The sequence below is a fragment of the Chionomys nivalis genome, chromosome 3 (assembly GCF_950005125.1).
Source record: "Chionomys nivalis chromosome 3, mChiNiv1.1, whole genome shotgun sequence".
Classification (NCBI taxonomy): Eukaryota; Metazoa; Chordata; class Mammalia; order Rodentia; family Cricetidae; genus Chionomys; species Chionomys nivalis.
Genome location: NC_080088.1, coordinates 35,068,060 through 35,091,444, shown reverse-complemented (window position 1 = coordinate 35,091,444; position 23,385 = coordinate 35,068,060).

Genomic DNA, 23,385 nt, shown 5'->3' with positions numbered 1-23,385 from the left:
TTATAGTGTTTAAGAAGTAATTTTAGTTATCAATAAGTGTATGTATTTTTCTCCTAATATTTGGCTAATCTTATCTACTTTGAGATTTAGAGTACATATCCAATAAAGACAAATATTTTGTGCTAGTATACAAACCATTTTGAAAAGCTTATACCTGTCATATTTTAACAATTTAGATATCTTCAATATATTCTTCAAATCTTTTTTATATATTCAAATATATTCTTCTTGTTTTCAAAGAAATAGAAAATGTTATTTGAATGAGATTCATTTTTGCCTCTTATGTATTTTAAATCATAACTGAGTTGACACATTTTTTAACAACTAAGAATAAATATGTATAACAGTAAATTAATTAGGAAAATAAAGGAAATATATTTCAAATTTATTTGTGTTTCTATATAATTATTAATGTATATCAATTAAATGTTTATAGGGGCTTCAAAGATAAATCAGTGGTTCAAAATACTTGCTGTTCTTCCATAGGACCTGAGTTCATTTCCCAGAACTCTAATCTGGTAGCTCACAAGATGTCACTTTTTTTTACTGCTGAATATTATTCCATTGTGTAAATGTATCACATTTTCTTTACCTATTCTTTGGTTGAGGGGCATCTAGGTTGTTTCCAAGTTATGGCTAATGGCTATTATGAATAATGCTGCTATGAACATAGTTAAGATTGTGTCCTTGTGGTGTAAATGGGAATCTTTTCAGTATATGCCCAAGAGTTGGTATTGCTGGATCTTAAAATTTATATATATATATATATATATATATATATATATATATAGAGAGAGAGAGAGAGAGAGAGAGAGAGAGAGAAAGAAAGAAAGAGAGATTAACCAATCTCAAAGAATATTCAACTCAATGAAATTCTATACAGTTAGAATATATAGCTTGGGTTTGCCTAAGCTTCTTTGTTCAAAGTCTGCCCCTAGTGACAAACTAATTTCTTTAGCCTGGCTAGATCTCCTAAATCTCCCCAAACAATACACCAACTCGTTCCAACTCTTCAAACTCCCATACTGTGTGTGGGAGGCATTTCTCATTCAAAGACCTACAACAATTGATAAAGAAAATTTAAATTGTATACTTGTTTTCTGTTTAGGATTTAACCTAAGCACCAGTGTTCTGAGCGAAACTTGGAAAACGAGCACTAACTTCTGCTTATCTTGTCTCATAACAAATCAAATCACTGGAGTTAATGGCAGTATTACATAAAACTTTTCAGATACCAAGCCAGGCCCTACATTTATCTTAGCTTTTATCTTAATTACTTGCATTAATTTTACTGAAAGTACTTGAAAAAGGATTGCATATCTTATTTGGATGAAGTTTCATAGCATTAATTCTAAGCAGAGAAGCCTGTCAGAACTACAAAGTTTTATAGCATCCAAATCACATTATCATATCAATATTATTATTTTCACAAGTGACAGCTATTATTAGTTCAACAATAAAAACAATGGAGCTTCTTTTTCCCAATAATAAAAGCTGGAAAGTGTTTGAAGTATATTCATGACAATAGAAAATGAGGTGCACTGAAAATCAGTGACTCTTCTTAACTGATAAAAGAATTCAATTTGCACAGTAATCCCCTACCCTGAAATCTGAAGAGACAGGCATATCTGCATTCACAACTGAGATACCTGCCACAAAGAAGGAGCTGTGGAATCATAAAGTGGAAATAAATTATGAGCAGCTAACATTTAATGTAGAGTCTGAACCTGCAGCCATTTAAAAACTTAGAAGTCATGGGTGGGGGTTTAGAATGCTTCCCAGTGCTTTATGTTGCCACTTAGAGGAATTGTACTAGGTTCATATTGGCATAGATATAGGACATTTTTCACCGTCTCTTTGGTAACAGCGAAAGACAGGGCCGACTGGGTAGTGGAAGTGCAAACTTTCTGAAATATGTGGGAATGATAGTTTGTAGAAAAATCCACTTTCCAATGCAAACGCTGCAGAAGAAATTCTTCATTTATTGGAAGAGACTTCTCAGTCAATGCAACTATTCCTTTTTCTCAACAAAGAATAGTGATAACCAGGAAATAATCATAAACAATTCTTGTAATCCAATGTTGTAATAAGAGCGGCGGGGCTGCATCCCCGGCACCCAGCCGCCCGCATGGCTTATGTCCCAAAATAATTACACAGAAACTGTATTTTTTTAATTACTGCCTGGCCCATTACTTTCAGCCTCTAATTGGCTAGTTCTTACATATTGATCTAACCCATTTTTAATATTCTGTGTAGCACAACGAGTAGGCTTACCAGGGAAGATCTTAAACTGCATCTTTCTGGAGTGGGAGAATCATGGCGACTCCCCGACTCGGCTTCTTTCTCCCAGCATTCTGTTCTGTTTACTCCACCCACCTAAGGTTTGGCCTATCAAATGGGCCTAGGCAGTTTCTTTATTAATTAACCAATGAAAGCAACAGATTAATACAAGACCCACCTCCATCAACCCAAGAATATATGTCCACCGGAACTTGCTAATAGTTGATAGAAATAACTAAAATCTGTGATTTAATTGGTTTGCTCATGTAATTCTATTCGTTACACCTCAATGTGACACCACAAGGCTGCTATAATGATAGTAATGAAGACCTTTGTGAGGCGAGCAATTCAGTCTCTCTTTGAGGACTATATTAAGAAACTAACTGAAAGACATCAAGGAAAGCTGAACAAAATTATTATTAGAATTTCTCACATATGTGGCATATCTGAGAGCTTTAAACATACATCATTTCATAGGCAAAATTAACTGTAACTAGAAACTGAGATTTTTTAACAAAAATTGAAGGCATTCTATAAGCCATCACTTGCAACAGGAAAGAATCAAAGAAAGTTGTAATTATTAGAATGGGCATTTAATAAACTATAATGGGTTTGGTAGGGTAACTAACAAAAGATAATATAAAATATGCAAGATGGATAGTAAATATCAGTGTTCAGTAAAAATAAAATCAAATATTCATAGAAAAGGGGCTTCCAGAAAAATAAGTACTGTCAATGATAGGCCACTGAACAAGCATAAGAGAAAAGAAAATGAATCAATGAGCTTGAGGAATATCAGGAGATGTTTCTCAAAGGAAGAACAACAAAAATTAATTTTTAAAAAAGCTATAGAGTTTTCAGGAATCATGAAATTCTGAGAAGCTTTTGTTACCTAAAGGTTGAAATGAGAAACACCAATGGAAATATACAAAGTAAGATAAATAAAGAGAATTGAATTATAATAAACTTAGAAATTTTAAATAGAAAAAACTTACGGTGAATAATGTTTTCAGACATTGCCCCCATTTACTTAGTATTTTATATAGCTTAGACCTAGGAAAATTAATGACATTAAATGATAATCTCAAATTTAGCTTTCATTCCTATTAAATTAGTGAATAACTCATTCTATGATTAGAAACAAAGATTACTTAATGTAGCAAAAATGTAGAAATTATTATTTTATTTTTTTAGAAAAAATGGCATAATTATTGAGTAATATTACTGACACTTGCTTATTGTGAAGATTTACAGTTACAGATTTAAATGTTGAAAAAGAAATTTATAGTAAGAACAATACTCCTTTTTTTGAGACAGGGTTTCTCTGTAGCTTTGGAGCCTGTCCTGGAGCTAGCTCTGGTAGATCAGGTTGACTTCGAACTCACAGAGATCCACCTGCCTCTTCCTCCCAAGTGCTGTGATTAAAGGTGTGTACCACCACCGCCTGGCTCAAGAACAATACTCTTTTAACTCATTGAACTTCATGCTACTTTAAACTATGTCCAAATGCAATACAAATTTTTAGTAATTTCATTTTTCTAGTTTAATATATTTTCTCCATTCAATGTAATTATTGATTTTAATACTTTTATTCTAATATACCAAGATTGAACATACTATCCAGCAGATATGGTGTCAGGTTTAAGAAAATTTCCTGACAGGGAGGTGGTGGCACAAGCTGTTAATACCAGAACTTGGGAAGCAGAGGCTGACAGATCTCTGTGAGTTCGAGGTCAGCCTAGCCTACAGATTAAGTTCTAGAACAGGTTCCAAAGCTACACTGAGAAACCCTGTCTCAAAAACACCAAAAAATGAAAATTTCACTGGATTTCCTGCTCATCTTCTACCTCCTTATATCCATGTTTCTAGTATAGCAGAGACTAGATGGTCAAAGACAATGAACAAATCCAAGCTCAATTCCTAGTGATATTTCTGATTATAGTATCATGCATCCTGATTTTACTAGTCTTGGGAGATTTGTTTCATGCCATTCAATTTATAATTACTAAGTTAGATAATCAAGCCTCTCTACAAGTGAACTGTAGTAATTACTACAATTGTGGTAATTACTATAGTATCTAAGATATTGCACTATTACTGCGTCCCACTTTAAGTGACTAGGTCTTTCCAATAACAAAATCACTGCTATTTCTGAGAAGTGACTTTAATTTAGACACAGAAAGGGGAGTACTGTTTCTCATTGCTGTTACAGAGAGAATAATTTCTACTCATACAAGTTTTTTTTTACTAATACTACTGCGCTTTCAGATGTCAAATATTCACTTTTATCCCCATGTTTAGTAATATCAAAGGACATCTGTGTTCTATTATCATTATCAATGATGATTCTTTGTTGTGTTTACAATCATGTTGCTATTGTGATGAATATATACATATATATATATATATATTCAGAATTTTTAAGATCATGAAGACATTCCAGAAATTACTGTGCTGATTATTATACATCTGTGCATATATATATATATATGGGCAATGGTCGTCTATTGCTACCTTCTTGTCTTGTATACAAGACTCCTGTTGACTAGATTCAGAATTTGCGTCATACCTTACTATCACACCCAGCCTTCAAAAAATGTCTATCACTGATTTTCAACAATGAGAGTTAGATGCCCACTAATAATTTTGTGTGTTTGTCATTATAGTGCATAAACTCACCTCAATTTTTGGTCTTATATTACTAATTAATTTTTACACATATAAAAAGAAGTATTGAAATTTCTTCTTTACTAATCTGGAACATTATTGTAGGGAAGTTAATTTAACTTCCTACAAATATTGTTTTTTTCCAAGCTTCAATTAACTAGACCTGACATTGATTAAGACTGGTTTCATAGGCCTTTTAAATTGGTGAAGCAAAGAGATGAAAAAATCTAGATAAAGATGGCAAGTAATCAAAGCGTTCACACAATGATGGTGTTAGTCTTTAAAGTGGGTTTTGAAAAAGTCTAGAAGTTTCTTGAACATTTTAAAATAGAATAATCATAACTATAAGCAATCTAATTCCAACTTTTCTCATTTAAATTAATCATGTCACCAAAATTATATGAATGTATATATACTAGAAGCATTTTCTTGAGATTCAAATGATAGCAGTCTAAATGTCCATTAGTAGACATAGATTTTTAAAATGACAAATCATAATGTATTCACCCATAAAATGGTATGAAGTACTTATGCATGCATCACACTGCTGTTTGAGCCTTTATTAATATTAGTTAAGAGAATCAACCAGTCACAAACAAATTTTCTTATAGCTCCAATTTATACAGGTAGTGAATGGGTCACAGAGTAAGTCTATACTGTCTTAGGGATCAGAACAAAAAATGGGGACCATCTGGGAGGGAAAGCGTTATTACATTTTCAGAATTTTTAAGATCATGAAGACATTCCAGAAATTACTGTGCTGATTATTATACATCTGTGCTTCTGTGTACATACTAACAACAATCAGATTAACATTTTTTATTTTTTCTGAGACAGAGAAACAATCCTGCTGTCCTGGAACTCACTATGCAGACCAGGCTGCCCTCAAACTCACAGAGATCCCGCTGCCTCTGCCTCCCAAATGCTGGATTTAAAGGTGTGTACCAAGCACCACCCGGCCAGATAATCACCTTAACTTGAATTTACTGCCTTGTGGTCTAAAATATTTTTAAGTATTACATAATTACAGATTATTGTTCAAATTATTTATTTGGCTTGTTACTACAGTGTGACTTAGGAGTGTCTTTTGGTCTTAGGCACTATGGAGTGCCACTGTCTAGTTGTTCCATTTTTGGGGAAAATTAGCAATTCAATCACTCATTCACTACACATTGATGACCATGGTTCCAATATCTTGAAGTACAATATTTGTAATAAACAGAAATGTTGTTAAAAAGTAGAAAAACAATATCAGCAAGAGCAAAATAATTATTTGTTCCAAGATCCATTTATGACTATCAAAGGAGAGAGAAAATTTTAAAGATCATGAAAGTTCTTGGTTTATTCATCAGCATTACAATTATTTCCAAACTGTTACCCAATGAACACAAGCCATTTTAAGCAAAGTAAAAAACTGTATTATGATTTTAAAAAGAGTAAATTTATTTAAAAAGCAATTATTGAGCTTTTCCGGATTTTATTTCTGATAATTTGCCATTCCTGGGTAGTGATTTGACCAGAATAAAGCATGTCAGTTTCACAGAAATTTAGTCAGAGAGACTAAATAGAGCACCCCTGTGCTTCTATTAAGTACATATTCAAATGTAAAGCAGTCATAAAGAACAAAAATGAAGCCGGGCGGTGGTGGCGCATGCCTTTAATCCCAGCACTTGGGAGGCAGAGGCAGGCGGATCTCTGTGAGTTCGAGACCAGCCTGAGCTAGTTCCAGGACAGGCTCCAAAACCACAGAGAAACCCTGTCTCGAAAAACCAAAAAAAAAAAACCAAAAAAAAAAAAAAAAAAGAACAAAAAAAAAAGAACAAAAATGAAACAAAATAATTTCAGAAAGAATGCTGATGATATCATGGGGAAAGAATTCAGAATCACCACATTTAATTATTTTATAATTGTCAAATGATTTATTTTGAGAATAAAAGCACCAGGAAAAAACAATACAAAATTAATTTCAGTTGATATACCGGTTTTTTTTTAGATTATTTTTTAAATTTATTTATTTATTAAAGATTTCTGCCTCCTCCCCACCACCGCCACCCATTTCCCTCCCCCTCCCCCAATCAAGTCCCCCTCCCTCAGCAGCCCGAAGAGCAGTCAGTCCCTGCCCTTTGGGAAGTTCAAGGACCTCCCACCTCCTTCCAGGTCTAGTAAGGTGAGCTCCCACAAAGCCAGTAAGTGCAGTAAAATCAAAACCCAGTGCCATTGTTCTTGACTTCTCAACAGTCCTCATTGTCCGCTATATTCTAAGTAAATTTCATAAACTTGGATGCATTATCAAAGAATTTAAAGAAATATCCATACTAATTTAAATCATACTAATTAAATACTTAGAATTAAATCTTTCTAAGATTAATAGGAAATGTAGTGTGAATAAATTCTGGTGAAGAAGAAATGTGGAAATTATATGAGTTCCATTGTTGTAATCTTTAAAAAAATTAACTTCTCTAAAATAATTCTAAAGGTAAATTCTGGCTCAGTGTAATATATTTCCAATTTTGAAAGAATAGTTTTGTTAGTTATTTGAGATTTCATATTATGTTTTGATTATGTTTTGAATACAATAATTCTGTATTGGTATTCTTTTCCTGCTTATCTCATTTGTTGTCGTTTTCTTTCTTTTTTTTTAATCCATAAAAGCTACATTCTGCTTTCTAGATATTCTAAGATATAAGGCCATCCACTAGAGCATTGTTGACTTATCAGGGGCTACATTCTGTGATTCTGATTTTCCTTTTTCTAAAGTTATCAATTGCCAATAGATTCTCATCTAGAAGTAGGAGTTCATGTTCTCCTCCCCTCTCCATCCTAGGATTTCATCTAACTTGAAGAAACACGTGTTTTGTGCATATTGTGACAACTGCCATGACTTAGTTTGGTAGCAACCTGCTGTATCCAGAAGATGCTATCTCTTTGAAGTCATTCACTTCCTCTTGTTCTTGCATTCTTTACACACTATACTCCACCATGAGGAGAAGTACTGTTTATGCATTTCATGTAGGTCTAACCATTCTGAACCTCTTATGTCAATGTCTTTTGAATATTACAATAAGTAGTTATGAGTACCTATGGGGAATTTATGTCTCTGTGTTATATGTATTTTAAAACAACAACATATCAGAACTTAAAATGGAGAGGCAACAATAACTGCTTTTCAGAGTGAACATGAAAGATAAAAGCTTGACTGTTGTTCAAGGCCATGAAACTTAGTCTGCACAAGGTTTCCCCATACTTTGTCCTATGAGTGACTGTTATATCCCTAAATGCCTCGTATATGCAACATCATTTAATCTTCATTACTTTATATAGAAATAAATTTTAGTTCATTTTAGCAGAGAAATCACCAAGACTGAGCTGGATTGAATAATTCATTTTATGCAAATGAAAGAAAGTGTTAAGATCTGAATTCATCATTAACGATCCAGTCAACAGGTTTTTAGAAGGAGGCACTTAGAGAAACTAAATTGAATCCATTAAGGGTGGAGAAAATATTTAAGCGGAAACATGCTAGTTTTTGAGATTATACTGTGAAGACAAATTACTTAAGTGATTTTATAAACTGCCTTCATACTTGAAAGCACTACTTCAAAACATGGCATATACTCACATGTGTGTGCTAGTGCCTACATGTACCTGTATGTGCCAAGAGACCAGAGGAGAAAATTGGGTGTCCTGTTCTCCCAATCTCCATGCTATTTCCTTTTTAATTATTTTATTTTATTGATTTTTATTGAGTTCTACATTTTTCTCTGCTCCCCTCCCTGCCTCTCTCCTCCCCTTCAACCCTCTCCTATGGTCCTCATGCTCCCAATTTACTCAGGAGATCTTGTGTATTTATACTTCTCTTGTAGATTAGATCCATGTATGTCTCTCTTAGGGTCCTCATTGTTGTTTAGATTCTCTGGGATTGTGATTTGTAGGCTTTCTTTCCATGCTATTTCTTTGAAAATGGTGTATCAGAAAACCCAGAGCTAGGCTGATTTCCATCAAACACAGGTTGCCTTCTGTATCCACTCACCACTGGGCACATGTTTTAAAATCATATGAACATGGCTGACTGCATGGATGCAACATCTGAGCTCAGGTGATCATGCTTGCTTTTCACATTCTTGTCCAAGAACATCTCTCAAGTTTATAAATTTTATTTTCTTAAATAGATTTCTGCTTTAAAATATATAAAATTTAAATACAGCAGAAGTGCGTATCTTAAAATGAAGCAGAGTTTTAGAACTTAGCTACACAAGATGCTAAAGCAGAATGGAATATAAAGTGTGTCAGTTTTTCTTCAGTAACCATAAGCATCAGGCATAACAATCCTGATGACAATTACCCTTGAATCCAGTGAATTCCACAGTATGTCACTATGACAAATTCTGTTAATGTAGAGATAAACAGACTAAGTTGTCATAATTTCTTTTTAGCAAAATGACAGTAATGAGGTTGGGTTTAGAATATTGATTTTTGAATTTTTGTTGTTTTGTCAGCTAATTAGTCACAGATGCTGACAGCACAACATATTTGGAGTTTATAGTACATGACAGGATTAAAAAGAATGAGAGATGCATATGACAGCAATAGAGAATTCTCCAGAATATCTCTGTAATAGGTGAGTAGTGACTTCCATCCTTATTTTTATTAGTGTAATATTCATGAAATAAATAAAACAACCCTACAAAACTGAAAAAAGAGCTTAGTATGATAGAAGCCAATCATTCAATATTCCTAAATCTAAGATATATTAATAATAAAGTTAACCTAAAACCTACTGTCCAGAATATCTGTGTGAATGAACCACAAGAAAATAGATATTAATAGCATACTACTACTAAGGGAAGTTTACTGAATTTTGCCTAGAATAGTAGATGATAGGCTCAGTGAGTAGAGTACTTGCGCAGCATGCACAAAGTTCCAGATTTGATCCCCAGAATTGCATAAAAGCAGGGAAGTATCTACAGTCTTAACACTTGGGAGGTGAAGCTATGAGGATCGGAAGTTCAATACCTAGTTCTATATATTCTCTTTATGTAAAGTTAAATTCTACATAGAGCGTTCTAGACCAGACTGGGATCTGTGTCATTTTTTCGAATAAAAGAAAAAAACAAAAAAGAAAGGAGAGATAACTAGGAAATAGAAGGATGGACTCAGACAAGTTATAAAACTTTTCACATTTCAAATGTATAAAAATATTATCTCACAGTGTAACCTGAAGGGCTATTATAGACTATGAGGTGAGTGGTACTATCTATGGTAGTCAGCACTTAGTTAACCAAAATTTATATTTCAACACCTGAGTTAAATATTCTACTTCTCACATTTCTGTGAGAAATATACCTATGAGTGCATTTGGAAGGCCGGTGCAGAAAGATAAATTCGGACTGGTCATGGAAAATGGGCTTTGAACAAAGATTTTCAACAATGGAATTTTTCCCAAAATATTGTCCTGATTTATGAACTAATTTAAGAATATAGGAGCTTCCATTGTTAATGTTTAATATTATCAGCATAACAAATTGCAATGTTTCTGGTTAAAAGAATTTCCACTATTAAAAGACACACATAAATCTATTTTGTCACTTAATTCACATTTCCCTCTCTTGCTAACAACAAACATACTAATTACTTGGGCTATAATTGAATAAAAACACAATACAATCAATTACAAATCCAGTATTTTATGTCCCTATTTTTCTATGAACTGAAATGTAGTTTGCTTCATTCATCTATCGATTGGTGCCTTTATAATTTTTTATGATTGTATAAAAGGCTTTGCTTTACACTAAAATCAGGTCATGGTCTTCATAATTCTTTCAAAAACATCAAACCAATACTTGGCCTTTTTATCTCACCATAAGTTAGAAACAGCTAGTTACTATGTGCAAAAGATTTAAACAAACATTAACAGTGGATAATGAGGTTGTCAAAGGATTTATAAGAAAACTACAAATAATATTTCAAGGCATTGTCAGTTTTAAAGTGAACAATCTGACTGCTGTACATGTTATATGGTAATTTATGAGAGAGCATGCTGTGTGGTGGCACTTCTCTAGAGACAAGCTGCATTTAATGAACCCAAGTTGCCTTAATCAATTCATCTGTATCCTGAACAGGGTGGGTTCTGATAACTCTGGCATCTGAAAACATGAGGAGAGTGGCTCTTGCTGTTTCTATGTCTCTGACATGCTGCCCTTTACTCATGAGCATGTGAGAACATGTATTTCTGGGTGAATTATAATAACATTAAACCTATTGCAGAAAAAAAGGATAGAAACAAAACAATGTATAATTTAATTTCTAGTATACCTTCCAAAATGTCTGACCAGAAAAGTCTGCCTTTTTTATAATCATATGACCATTTTTATCCTTTGTTAACAAATACAATTGGGAAAAGCTTTGAACTGACTCATCTCCCAGTTCTACAGCTTCATACCAGATCATTTGGTTTATTTCACTGTGGCAACCCTCATTTAGGAAGATTTTCTATTGGTTTTTTATAATAGCTCCCCTGTTAGGAATAATCTTTATTTACAGCAGTCACCTTTAAAACTGGCAAACGCATGCACACACACACACACACACACACACACACACACTTGATTGTAATAATAATGAAGTGTTTTAATGTGACCTAAAAATATAGCAGTCATTTATTTAAAATTTAAGAAGCTAATAGTCTATCCATTAAAGAGTGCTTCTATTAGAAAATGTGTAATGCCATATAGAAAGATAAATTGACTATCTATCAAATATTTGTACTCAAGAACACATTTAAAGGGTATTTATTCAATAGGCATATAGGTGATTGTCAATGTCAAAACAATTTTAAATAGATGCAAATTACACACAGGTTATAGAGCAACAATGAATTTCATTTCCATGGGCAGAAATCAAATAATCTTCTTAGAGAAAAATAATTTTCTTCAGTGTTAATTTTGTCTATTACAATCAGTTAAAAACCCTTTAAAAAACATGAAGAAGATAGATAAGAAGCATTGCTCTGACCAGTGCATTGGTAGTCTGCTTTCTCTGTTGTTGTTTGGAATGTGTATTGAAATATCTGGACATGGAAACCGAACAGGCCTTTTGTTCAACATATAAGAAGTTTGGTGTTAACACAAGAGACTTTTTTGATTAATTTGTTGCCATGACTTTTCTTCTTTGAGAACATCTTTTGATAGCTCTTTAATACCTTGTAGATTTTGCTTTTTCTGAAATTGTTATTACAGCCTTCTAGTTTGGTGATGTATGTTTGTTGTGTATAGACTCACAAGGTAGATTATTGTCAAGTAGTTTTAGAACTGATAATCAATTTTATTAAACAGGTTCTACAATTTCCTTACTTCTTTACAAGAAGACTGATAATGATAGGCCCATATATAGAAGTGGTTACATTGGTGTTGTTGTAGTTAAAAGTACTCACAACAATGCGACTTGATATATCCTTATTCAGTAATTTTTATAACCGCAATTAATTTTTAATAAACTCCCAATTTAGAGGCAATTTCCCTTGATTTGATGGATTATAAGAAATTGTATATTAATGTAAACTTTACTTTTAAAATATATATGAATAATTGTTACTAAATTTTCTCTGTGTTCAAACATTTTTTAAGTTCAAAGTATAGTATTTTAACTCTTATTCTTCTATTTGTGTCTTTTTATGTTAGAATATTGATATTTTATAAGAGAACTTAAAATTATCTTTATTTTATTTAATTTTTAAGAACTTCTAACATACATTCATATCATTTCCCTACAGCTCATCCTGTGTCCTCTGCACTTTCAAATTTTCAACATCCTTTTTAATCATCATAGATACACACACACACACACAAACACACACATCTGTTAACTACATTTAATATTATTTCTACATATACATGTTTAAAACTTGACAACTTGGAATTGGATAACCTACTATTCAGCTCTTTCCTGTAGAAAATTTTATCATACATTTTCATCATCTATAACCTGTAGTTCTTCATTTAGGATTAGTTCCTGTGGAATTTTCATATCCATTTTTTTCTATCAACTGGTGTTGTCATCATAAAGGTAAGGTTTACTCTCAGTTTCCTTTTCACATATCAAAGACACTGTCTCACAACAGGCATCCATGTCGTCTGATATCTACAACCCTCCCACACTTTTTCTGTTCTGATATAAAATAAAATGTCAAAGTAGTTCTGATTTGGATTTTCCTTGCTACTAAGGATGCTGAATATTTCTTTAAATGTTTCTCAGCCATTTGAGTTTTTCCTTTTGATAATCCTCTGTTTAAATTTACATCCCATTTTCAAATTGGGTTATTTGATTTTTAAAGTCCAGGGCTTTTTTTTTTATTTGTTTATACGTTTTGGATATTAGCTTTCTATCAGATGTGTAGTTGGTAAAAATTTCTCATTCTGTATTCTGGAAATTTGTCTAAATGATGGTGTTTGTTTTTTTTTGTTTGTTTGTTTGTTTGGTTGGTTTTTTTTTTGTTTTTTTTTCATACAGAATCTCTGTCTCAAGAGATCCCATGAATCAATTGCTACTATTCGTGCCTTTGCTAGAGGTGTTGTGTTCAGAAATATTTTCTTGTGCCAGTAAGTTCAAGGGTGTTTGTCAGTTTTTTATCTATTAGATCTAGTGTATCTAGTTTTATGTACAGGTTTTTGATCCATCTGGAACTGAGTTTTGTAGAGGGTAATAAGTATGGACCTATGTTGGTTCTTTCACATGTAGACATCTAGTTTGACCGGTGACATTTAATGAAGATTCTGTCTTTTTCCCAGTGTTTATTTTGCTAATTTATCAAAATTCAGGTGTACATATGTTTGAAAATTCATGTCCAGATCTTTAATTCTATTCCACTTATCAACACGTTTATTTGAAAATCACATGTTCTTTTGATTGCTCTATCTCAGTGGGACAATTTGAGGTTTGGTGTGATACCTCCAGCAGTTCTACAATAATTCAAGATAGTTTTTTTTAACTATTTTGAGTGATGTCTATGTGTGTTTCTGTGTTTTTTTTTTTTGTGTGTGTGTGGTATGTTTCCATACATAAACTGAATCATCCCTGCATCTCTGGGACAAATTATGAATACCCTGATTGTGTAATTGCTCTTGGTTTGCAAGTATTTTGTAAAGAAAGCATCTATGCTCATAAATGAATTTGTTCTTTAATTCTCTTCTTTGAGCTTTATGTGGTTTATATCATATATCAGAGTAATTATGGCCTTCCTTAGCAAAGTTCTTTTTGTTTCTATTTTCTAGAATAATTTGAAGTGCTAGTGTTAATTATTCTTCGAAAATCTAGTTGAGTTCTGCAATAAAACCATCTGGCCCTGATCTTTTTTAGTTGGGAGATTGTAATTACAGCTTCTGTTTCACTTAGGGTTATAGATCTGCTTAAATTTTTTCTCTAATCTTGATTGAACATTCAAAAGTGGTATAGGTCAAGAAAATTACCTTTTATAAAAAACTATTTTTCAATTTGGTATAGTACATGTTTTTAAGGTATGCTATTATGAGTCTATGGATTTCCTTGTTGTATGTGACTTTATACCTTCTCTACTTTTCTTTCTGATTTTGATACTTTTTTCTCCACCTTTTTATTAATGTGATTGAGAGTTGGTCAGTCTTACTGATTTTTTCAAAGAAACATGTCTTTCTTTCATTGATTCTTTATACCTTGTTTTTTTTTTTTTGTTTTCTGTCTGTTTCTATTTTATTAATCCCAACCAAGATTTTGAATACTCATTTCAATCTATTCCTTTTTGTGTTATTTCTTTTCTTTCTCCCTAGAGGTCCCTGAAGTACCCTTAAATTACTAATATGAGGTATCCCCAAATTTTTAATAAAGGCACTTAATACCACAAACTTGCCTCTCGCAAACTTCTTCATTGGGTGCAATGAGTTTGGATATGTTATGTTTTCATTTTTCTTTAATTATAACCATAGCTGATTAGCTAGGTTTAAACTATCAGGCACAAATTTAAGCTTTTAGTAGGTTTTAAGTACAATTATACAATTCTGGTAACCCCCAAAAGCTATAGACTCCATAGCTACACCCTAGGGGATAAGTTGGCAAGTAAATAAATATTGTAGTCCACAGGCCTTACATTTGCATTCACCCCAGCATCCTATCAGAGTCAGAAAAGAAACTTTTAGCTCAACTAGTTCAGTTCCTCTCTGTCCTTTATCAAAGTATGCGATATCTTCAAAATAAGTTCTTACCTTAAAGATCAATAAGGAAAACAAGGGTGAAGGCAATTTACTGTATTATTTTAGGAGTATTTCTTTGACTCCTTTTATCAACTCATACCTGCTACTTGGTTTCTGTTAGCTATTCAATGGGTCCCGTGGAGATCATTAGCATACCAAGAGAAATGATTTCCAAAAAAATAATTGTCAGTTTTCGATTCGCTGAAAATACTAAAAGTATCATTCTAATGTTTTAATTACCAAAGCTTAAAGATCCAAATAGATTGATATAGCTATCTGCTTATAACAGTGTGATTATATAATTAACACAAATGGGATGAAAGTGATCATCTAGAATGTTTCAAAAATATAAATAATAATAGTGGTTATTAAACATGAGTCTTTTTTACAAAAGCTATACATCTATAACTACATTCAGCTTTCAACAGAACAAATAAAGAGTGGAACACACACATTTTTGGAAGAGGAAAAGGCTTTCCTAGGAGTAGTAATCACAGCTTAGTCTGTTGAAATTAAATTCATTAGCTCTAAAAATGTGTGACTGGACCACAATGTCTAGCACTATTACTGGGGTGTGATTGGTAGAGGACAGGGGCATTCATAAAAGACATCCAGAACATATCCAGACTTGCTTTATTTCTGTTTTTTGTTTATTTGGTTTTGCTTTATTTTTTGTTTGTTTGTTTGTTTGTTTGTTTTTTGGGCAGATCCCTTCTAGCATTGTAAGTTTGGCTTTTAATACCACCTTCAAAACCTTTAAGATTTTATCCCTAATGTACCCCAAATCACTTCTGATGCTAACATTCTTATTGACTCACACATTTGTGTTCACTGAAACAATGCTATGTTAGTTAAGGATTTGTCATACAAACAGTCAATTACATTTCTCCTCTGTCTCCTTTTTCCCTTCTCCTATTAGTCCCATTTGTTCTCCAAGACAGCTTCACTTCTTTTCCATGACACACATACATGCAGGATTTTATACATTTATATAAAAATATAGAAATGATAAATGAGAGAATTAAGTCTGAGTTAAGTCATAATTCAATATGATTATCTTCAGTTACATTTATTTTCCTGAAAATGACATAACTTCATTATGGCTGAAGATAGTCGCATTGTGTGATACAGTTTAACCATTCCCACCGTTAGCAAGTAAGGACGCAACATCTGATACTTGGGTTCATATGTCCATAGAGAGGACTCTTCTCTGAAAACTTTAGCTTTCCTGTTATCCTTTGCAGAATTTTTAAAACACTGATTTTCATTGGATAGAAGTTTGAGGTAAAATTTAACTCTTAAGTTCCTTTAGTTAGCATTTTCTGTAATTGCTTCATATATGCTATAAGTGAAAAAGTTTTATTTTCAAGAAATAAAAATCTCCATTTACTTCATACAAATGGTCTTCCTGACATTTTAATTCAAGACCCCTTTATGAACCATACTATTGATCATCAGTTTCTAAAACGTTTTCATCATGCTGATTGAAAAGTTATGAGACAGCCCAAATCAGAATTCAAGATGTAATATGTTATCTTTTATGGTTTTCTTTGGCATTAGTAGCATTGACTACTTTACAGTTTCACAATGAAATAAAAATTACTCTTCAAATGCAATATTACTAATGTTAGATGAAATAGATACAAAATTATTTTCATTGATAATTTAATTGATTTATGAAGTGATTATATCTCAACTTGATTCATCTCTCCCCAAAGGTATCTTATTTGAAAATAAATTTTAAAAAAGCATGTCCAGTCCCTCCCTTTTTATTTTGAATTGAAACAAGAAAAATATTTCTGTTCAATTATGCCTTAAAAATAATTATGTCTGAAATATAGCATGGGTCATATCCGCATATATTATAATATACTTTACTTATCTTGAATTGAATTTTAGATGGGGATCCTGTATATAATTTGATAATTCCTGATCTCTTTAAGATCGGGAATATCGGACGAACAAAAACAAGGAAGTTTGGGGAAGACAATGTGTGATTCAAGTTCATTACATATAAATTGCATGATGTGAAAGTAATAAACTTTTCAGAGATAAACAAGTGGGATTAGAAATAGCATTGGACACAATGTGTATATTATTAAAGAAACCCACAAAAGTCATAATATTAAGCCATTTTAGGTTACTTAAGTAAAATGTATCAGAAACAAAATACAAGGCCCAGACTGATCTACTAATAAAGGGCCTTACTACACATAAACTAGTGAAGGTAAGCAGGAGAATTCCCAGAAGATGGCAGGACATTAAACACTGGGAGTGCTATTATAAGAAAGTCACATTAGTCAATGTGTACTTTAACTGATTTCCTTTCTATTATTCATGTTCAGTTATAAGGTTGTCATTTTTTTATTAATTAATTTATTTAATTATTAAAGATTTCTGCCTCTTCCACGCCACCACCTCCCATTCCCTCCCCCTCCCCCAATCAAGTCTTCCTTCCTCCTCAGCCCAAAGAGCAAGCAGGTTTCTCTGCCCTGTGGGAGGTCCGAGGACCACCCACCTCCATCCAGGTCTATTAAGGTGAGCATCCAAACTACCTGGGCTCCCACAAAGCCATTACGTGCAATAGGATCAAGAACCCATTGCCATTGTTCTTCAGTTCTCAGTAGTCCTCATTGTCCATTATGTTCAGCGAGACCGGTTTTGTCCCATGCTTTTTCAGTCCCCGGCCAGCTGGCCTTGGTGAGTTCCCGATAGAACATCCCCATTGCCTCAGTGTGTGGGTGCACCCCTCGCAGTCCTGAGTTCCTTGCTCGTGCTCACTCTCCTTCTGTTCCTCCTTTGGATCGTGAGACTTCAGTCCAGTGCTCCAATGTTGGTCTCTGTCTCTGTCTTCTTTCATCGCCTGATGAAGGTTAATATTCAGGGGGATGCTTATATGTTTTTCTTTGGGTTCACCTTCTTATTTAGCTTCCCTAGAATCTGTGTGGCGGTTTCTCAGGAAAGTCGGGTTCAACCTACCTCTCGACCCAGCAATACCACTATTGGGAATATACCCAAGAGATGCCCAAACATACAACAAAAGTATATGCTCAACTATGTTCATAGCAGCATTGTTTGTAATAGCCAGAACCTGGAAACAACCTAGATGTCCTTCAATGGAAGAATGGATGAAGAAAGTATGGAATATATACATATTAGAGTACTACTCAGCAGTAAAAAACAATGACTTCTTGAATTTTGCATACAAATGGACGGAAATAGAAAACACTATCCTGAGTGAGGTAAGCCAGACCCAAAAAGAGGAACATGGGATGTACTCACTCATATTTGGTTTCTAGCCATAAATAAAGGACATTGAGACTATAATTCGTGATTCTAGAGAAGCTAAATAAGGTTGTCATTTTGCATAAACTGATAAAGATTGACAATTTTGACTATGCAAGGTTATACTGAAAACACATTTAGACAAACCCATTGTGATTAACTTCTAATAAAACTTTCTACTACTGAAATTTTCTTTTCCCAAAGAAACAAAAACATTTAAAACCTGCATGTGTGGAACATTCTGATTTTGAATTTGGCTACATTATACTTTTTTGTACGCTTTGTTCATTACATGCGTTTTTCCCTAATCCAGCTCTTCACATATACCTCTGGGTTGCCATTGACACTTTTTCTGGTTATTTCCTTCACTTTTTAATTCTTAAATTTTTACATATACATGTGTTACAGATTAGTAAGTGAATATTCATTCTGAAAGCACCTTCCTTCTTCTCCACTTGCACTCACAAAAACACACATACAACTTCCAAAGCCTCAGAATTGCATGTTTAACATAATCTCTTCAGGAAGAAACTACAGTGATACAATTTAGTATAAGTCCTGAATATTGTGATAATTTATTCAAAATGGTTTCATTAACATCTACTTATGATAGCAAGAAAAATTTAAAAAACTTAGTTTTACGTTCAGATGAGAAGTTGAAAATCACACTTAAGTAACTTGCATAAAACCACATAGGAGAAATTGAATTTGAACATGAGTTAATTCAAAATATTTAGACTAGCTCAAAACTGAAACAGATTCCTAGGACAAAATGTAAATTTAGCTTAATCTTGAATAAGAATCATTCAGGAGTTTTGTACAGCTTGAAAACTCATAGTGAACAATACAGGTACCTAGCTCAGTCAGTTAAGGGATTGCATCTGTATTCAGTTCCTACACTAAACACACACACACACATTAAAATTTCTATTTATGATGTCATGACACATGTTTGCAAACCAAGTGGTATGGAGATAGTGACAGCTGACTGGTTCACAAGGCATCCTAACATATGTTCATGATGCACTTAATGCTACTGTATAGGACCTGAATTCAATATAAGCATCCTCATTTTGCAAGTAAAAGCAGCATGTAACTCTAGCTTCAAAAGACCTTGTGCCTTCCTCTGACCTCCACATTTATTCCTACACTTGTGTGCATTGCCTTATGCAGGCACACACACACACACACGTACATGCACACATGCACACACACACCTACACATACACAAAGAGGCATAAAATAATCTTTTGATAAAAGACAATAAAATTGTGGATATCTCCTAAGTAACAACAACCAAGATTGTCTGTTCAACTTCACACTCAAATACAAGTACATGTGAACCTGTATACACAAAACACACGAACACAGAAAGTTCACACACATGTGCATACACAGATTTAAAGATACTTGAAATTCTGTACACTTATATTAAACAATTAAGATAACTAATAACTAATAATACCTTTTGACTTTTTTGAGATATTATATTCATATTTCTCACTTTCCTTCTTCCTTCAAACACCTTCAAACATAAATAGTGCATATATGTTTATTCATATACATAAATATTTCCAAATATAATATGCTTCATTTGTATAATGTTACTCTATCCACGTTTTAAAGGGTGAGCACTCATATTAGATAACTAGTGTGCTCTTCCCTGAGGAAGAAAATTTCTCTCCATCTCGGTGTTCCTTATTTGCCTGTAGTTCTTTGTGTAGTCCTGGAGCCTCAATGGCTTTCTCCATTTCCTTTGGCATGTCTATTGGTGTCCTTGTTCAGTTTGTGTTTAGTCATCTACATTGGTGAGATTTGAGGGATCTTATCATCTGACATCTTGAGGAGACACAACTTGACAACAGACTCCTTGATCCTCTGGCTCTTCCAATCTTCCTACTCCCTCTTCTGCAATGTCCTCTGAGCTTTAAGTGGTGGGAGTGTTCTGTAGATGCATCCTTTGGGACTGGGCTCCACAATTCTGCATTTTTATTGAATGTGCTTTTTTGTAATGGTCTCCATCTGTTGAAAAAATAAGTTTCCTTGATGAGGATTAGAGACTACATTTATCTGTTGGTTTAAGGACAGATGTTTAGATTGTTTTATATTTTAATTAAATTGATACATATTTATATACCCTTTAATTAATGTAATGCAGTATATGTTATGCATATGATCTCTAATTTGACATATGTGATTCTCACTGATATTCTCGAAGAAGTAGTTGAGGAATTTTTTCAGAATAGTGTGCTACCTCGTACAATTTTCTCTCATGTCCAGAAATCATCCATATTTAGTAAAATGCACACATTTTCATAGTAGTGATAATAGATAGCACATGTGAACAAATTTTGATGATTAAAGAATAGAGACTCAATCTTATAATTTAAGGCTCTTAAGATGAAAAGCTGGGATTTACTCTCAGGTCTTTGACTTCTTTTTTCTTTCAGCATGGATTCTGTCTTTACAACATTGTTCTTCAATTCATTTTCTCTAAGTCTGATCCTTCTTTGGCTTCTGTCAAAATTGTGTAACTACCAGTTCAGCCTCTCTCCAGCACACTTTGCTGTGTGACATAGCATGACTGCTTGCTGTTGTTTGTTATTTCACTTTGTTATGGTCACATATCTAAAGGTCAGAGGTCAATACCAGATGCCTTCTTCAGTCACTCACTTTCTTATTTTCTGAAACAGGGTCTCTCACTTGGACCCAGTGATCATAGATTTGACTACACTTGTTGGACAGCAGGCTCCTGCCTTGTTATTCCCAGTCTCAGACATGGCTGCTAAGAATCAAACTCAGGTCCTCAGGCTTACACTACAAGCATGTAAATAACTGAACAGTCTCCCCAGCACCAGTTTCTAATTTTTATTTTTTTTTATAAAGCAAACGTGTGTTCTTTCAGTGAAAAAACTGCAATGTCTTGATGCCTTCTGGTGTCCAGGCAAATACTCTTAATGACTGAAAAAAGAGGAAGAACAATTTTTGAATTTTTTAAAATGAGAAAAAATCCAATCACAAATTTAAAGCCCAGAACAGAACTATTTTACTGGAAACATCTTGTACATATGGATATCTAAAAAATTTTAACAATCTTCTTAAATCTAAAATATCTAATTGTCTGTGGATTTTTATTGAAGCATTAAAATAAACTATTTAAGAATAGGAAATTTAAGCTACCCTGTGATTAGAAGTGAATAGTGAAATTAGCTATATATAGAAATATATGTAATTAAAAATGTGTAATATGTTTGATAGAATATTTTATATTCACCACTAAATTATTTGATAAAAATTTAAGTGTGTCGAGCACCGGCGCGCAGGCAGGCCCGGGCGGCGGAGGCACCAGCACGCAGGCAAGTCCGGGCGGCAGAGGCACCGGCATGCAGGCAGGCCCGGGTGGCGGAGGCACCAGCAGTCAGGCCCGGCAGGCAAGCCTAGGCGGCGGAAGCACCGGCGCGCAGGCAGGCCCAGGTGGCGGAGGCACCGGCAGGCAGGCCTAGGCGGCGGAAGCACCGGCGCACAGACAGTTCCGGGTGGTGGAGGCACCGGCAGGCAGGCCTTGCAGGCAGGCCAGGTGGCGGAAGCACCGGCGCGCAGGCAGGCCCGGGTGGCGGAGGCACCGGCAGGCAGGCCTAGGTGGCGGAAGCACCGGCGCACAGACAGTTCCGGGCGGCGGAGGCACCGGCAGGCAGGCCCTGGTGGCGGAGGCACCAGCAGGCACGCCTAGGCGGCGGAAGCACCGGCGCGCAGGCAGGCCCGGGCGGCGGAGGCACCAGCAGGCAGGCAAGTCCGGGCGGCAGAGGCACCAGCGTGCAGGCAGGCCCGGGTGGCGGAGGCACCGGCACTCAGGCCCGGCAGGCAGGCCTAGGCGGCGGAAGCACCGGCGCACAGACAGTTCCGGGCGGTGGAGGCACCGGCAGGCAGGCCCGGGCGGCAGAGGCACTGGATGCAGGATAGTGCGGGCAAGAAACAGTGAAGCCTGCACTGAGAGCAGATTGCCCCGCTACAATTAAATCAAACCCAATAGATAGCATCGGTAAGAGGAGATGGGCAGACGCCAAGGCAAGAATCCACCCAACAATCTGAAAAACAACATGAAAACACCAGAACCCAATGATTTTACAACACAAGGACTTGAACACCCTAACACAGGAGAAGAGGAAAAAACTGACTTTTTGAAAGCAATAGAGTCCCTTAAACAACATGTAAAAAACGCCCTCATAGAAATGGATGAGAAGTATAACAAAAAGTTTGAAGAAATGAGTAAATACGTAAATGATACCCTGGGAAGCCAAGAAAAAACGATCAAACAGGTAATGGAAACAGTCCAAGAATTGAAAACTGAAATGGAAGCAAGGAAGAAAACACAAACTGAGGACCAGCTGGATATGGCAAATATAGGTCAACGAGCAGAGACTACAGAAACAAGCATAATCAATAGAATACAAGAGATAGAAGAAAGAATCTCAGATTCTGAAGACAACATAGAGAAAATAAACGGACTGATCAAAGAAAACACCAAAACCAACAAATTCTCATCACAAAACATTCAGGAAATATGGGACACAATAAAAAGACCAAACATAAGAATAATAGGGATAGAAGAAGGAGAAGAGGCACAGCTCAAAGGTCCAGAAAACATTTTTAACAAAATTATGGAAGAAAACTTCCCCAACATAAAGAAAGATATTCCTTTGAATATTCAAGAAGCATACAGAACACCAAACAGACTGGATCAAAAAAAAACGTCCCCTCGCCATATAATAATCAAAACACAAAATATACAGATTAAAGAAAGAATATTAAGAGCTGCAAAGGAAAAAGGCCAAGTAACTTATAAAGGTAAACCGATCAGACTTACACCTGACTTCTCTATGGAAACCATGAAAGCCAGAAGGTCCTGGATAGAGGTACTACAGAAACTAAGAGACCA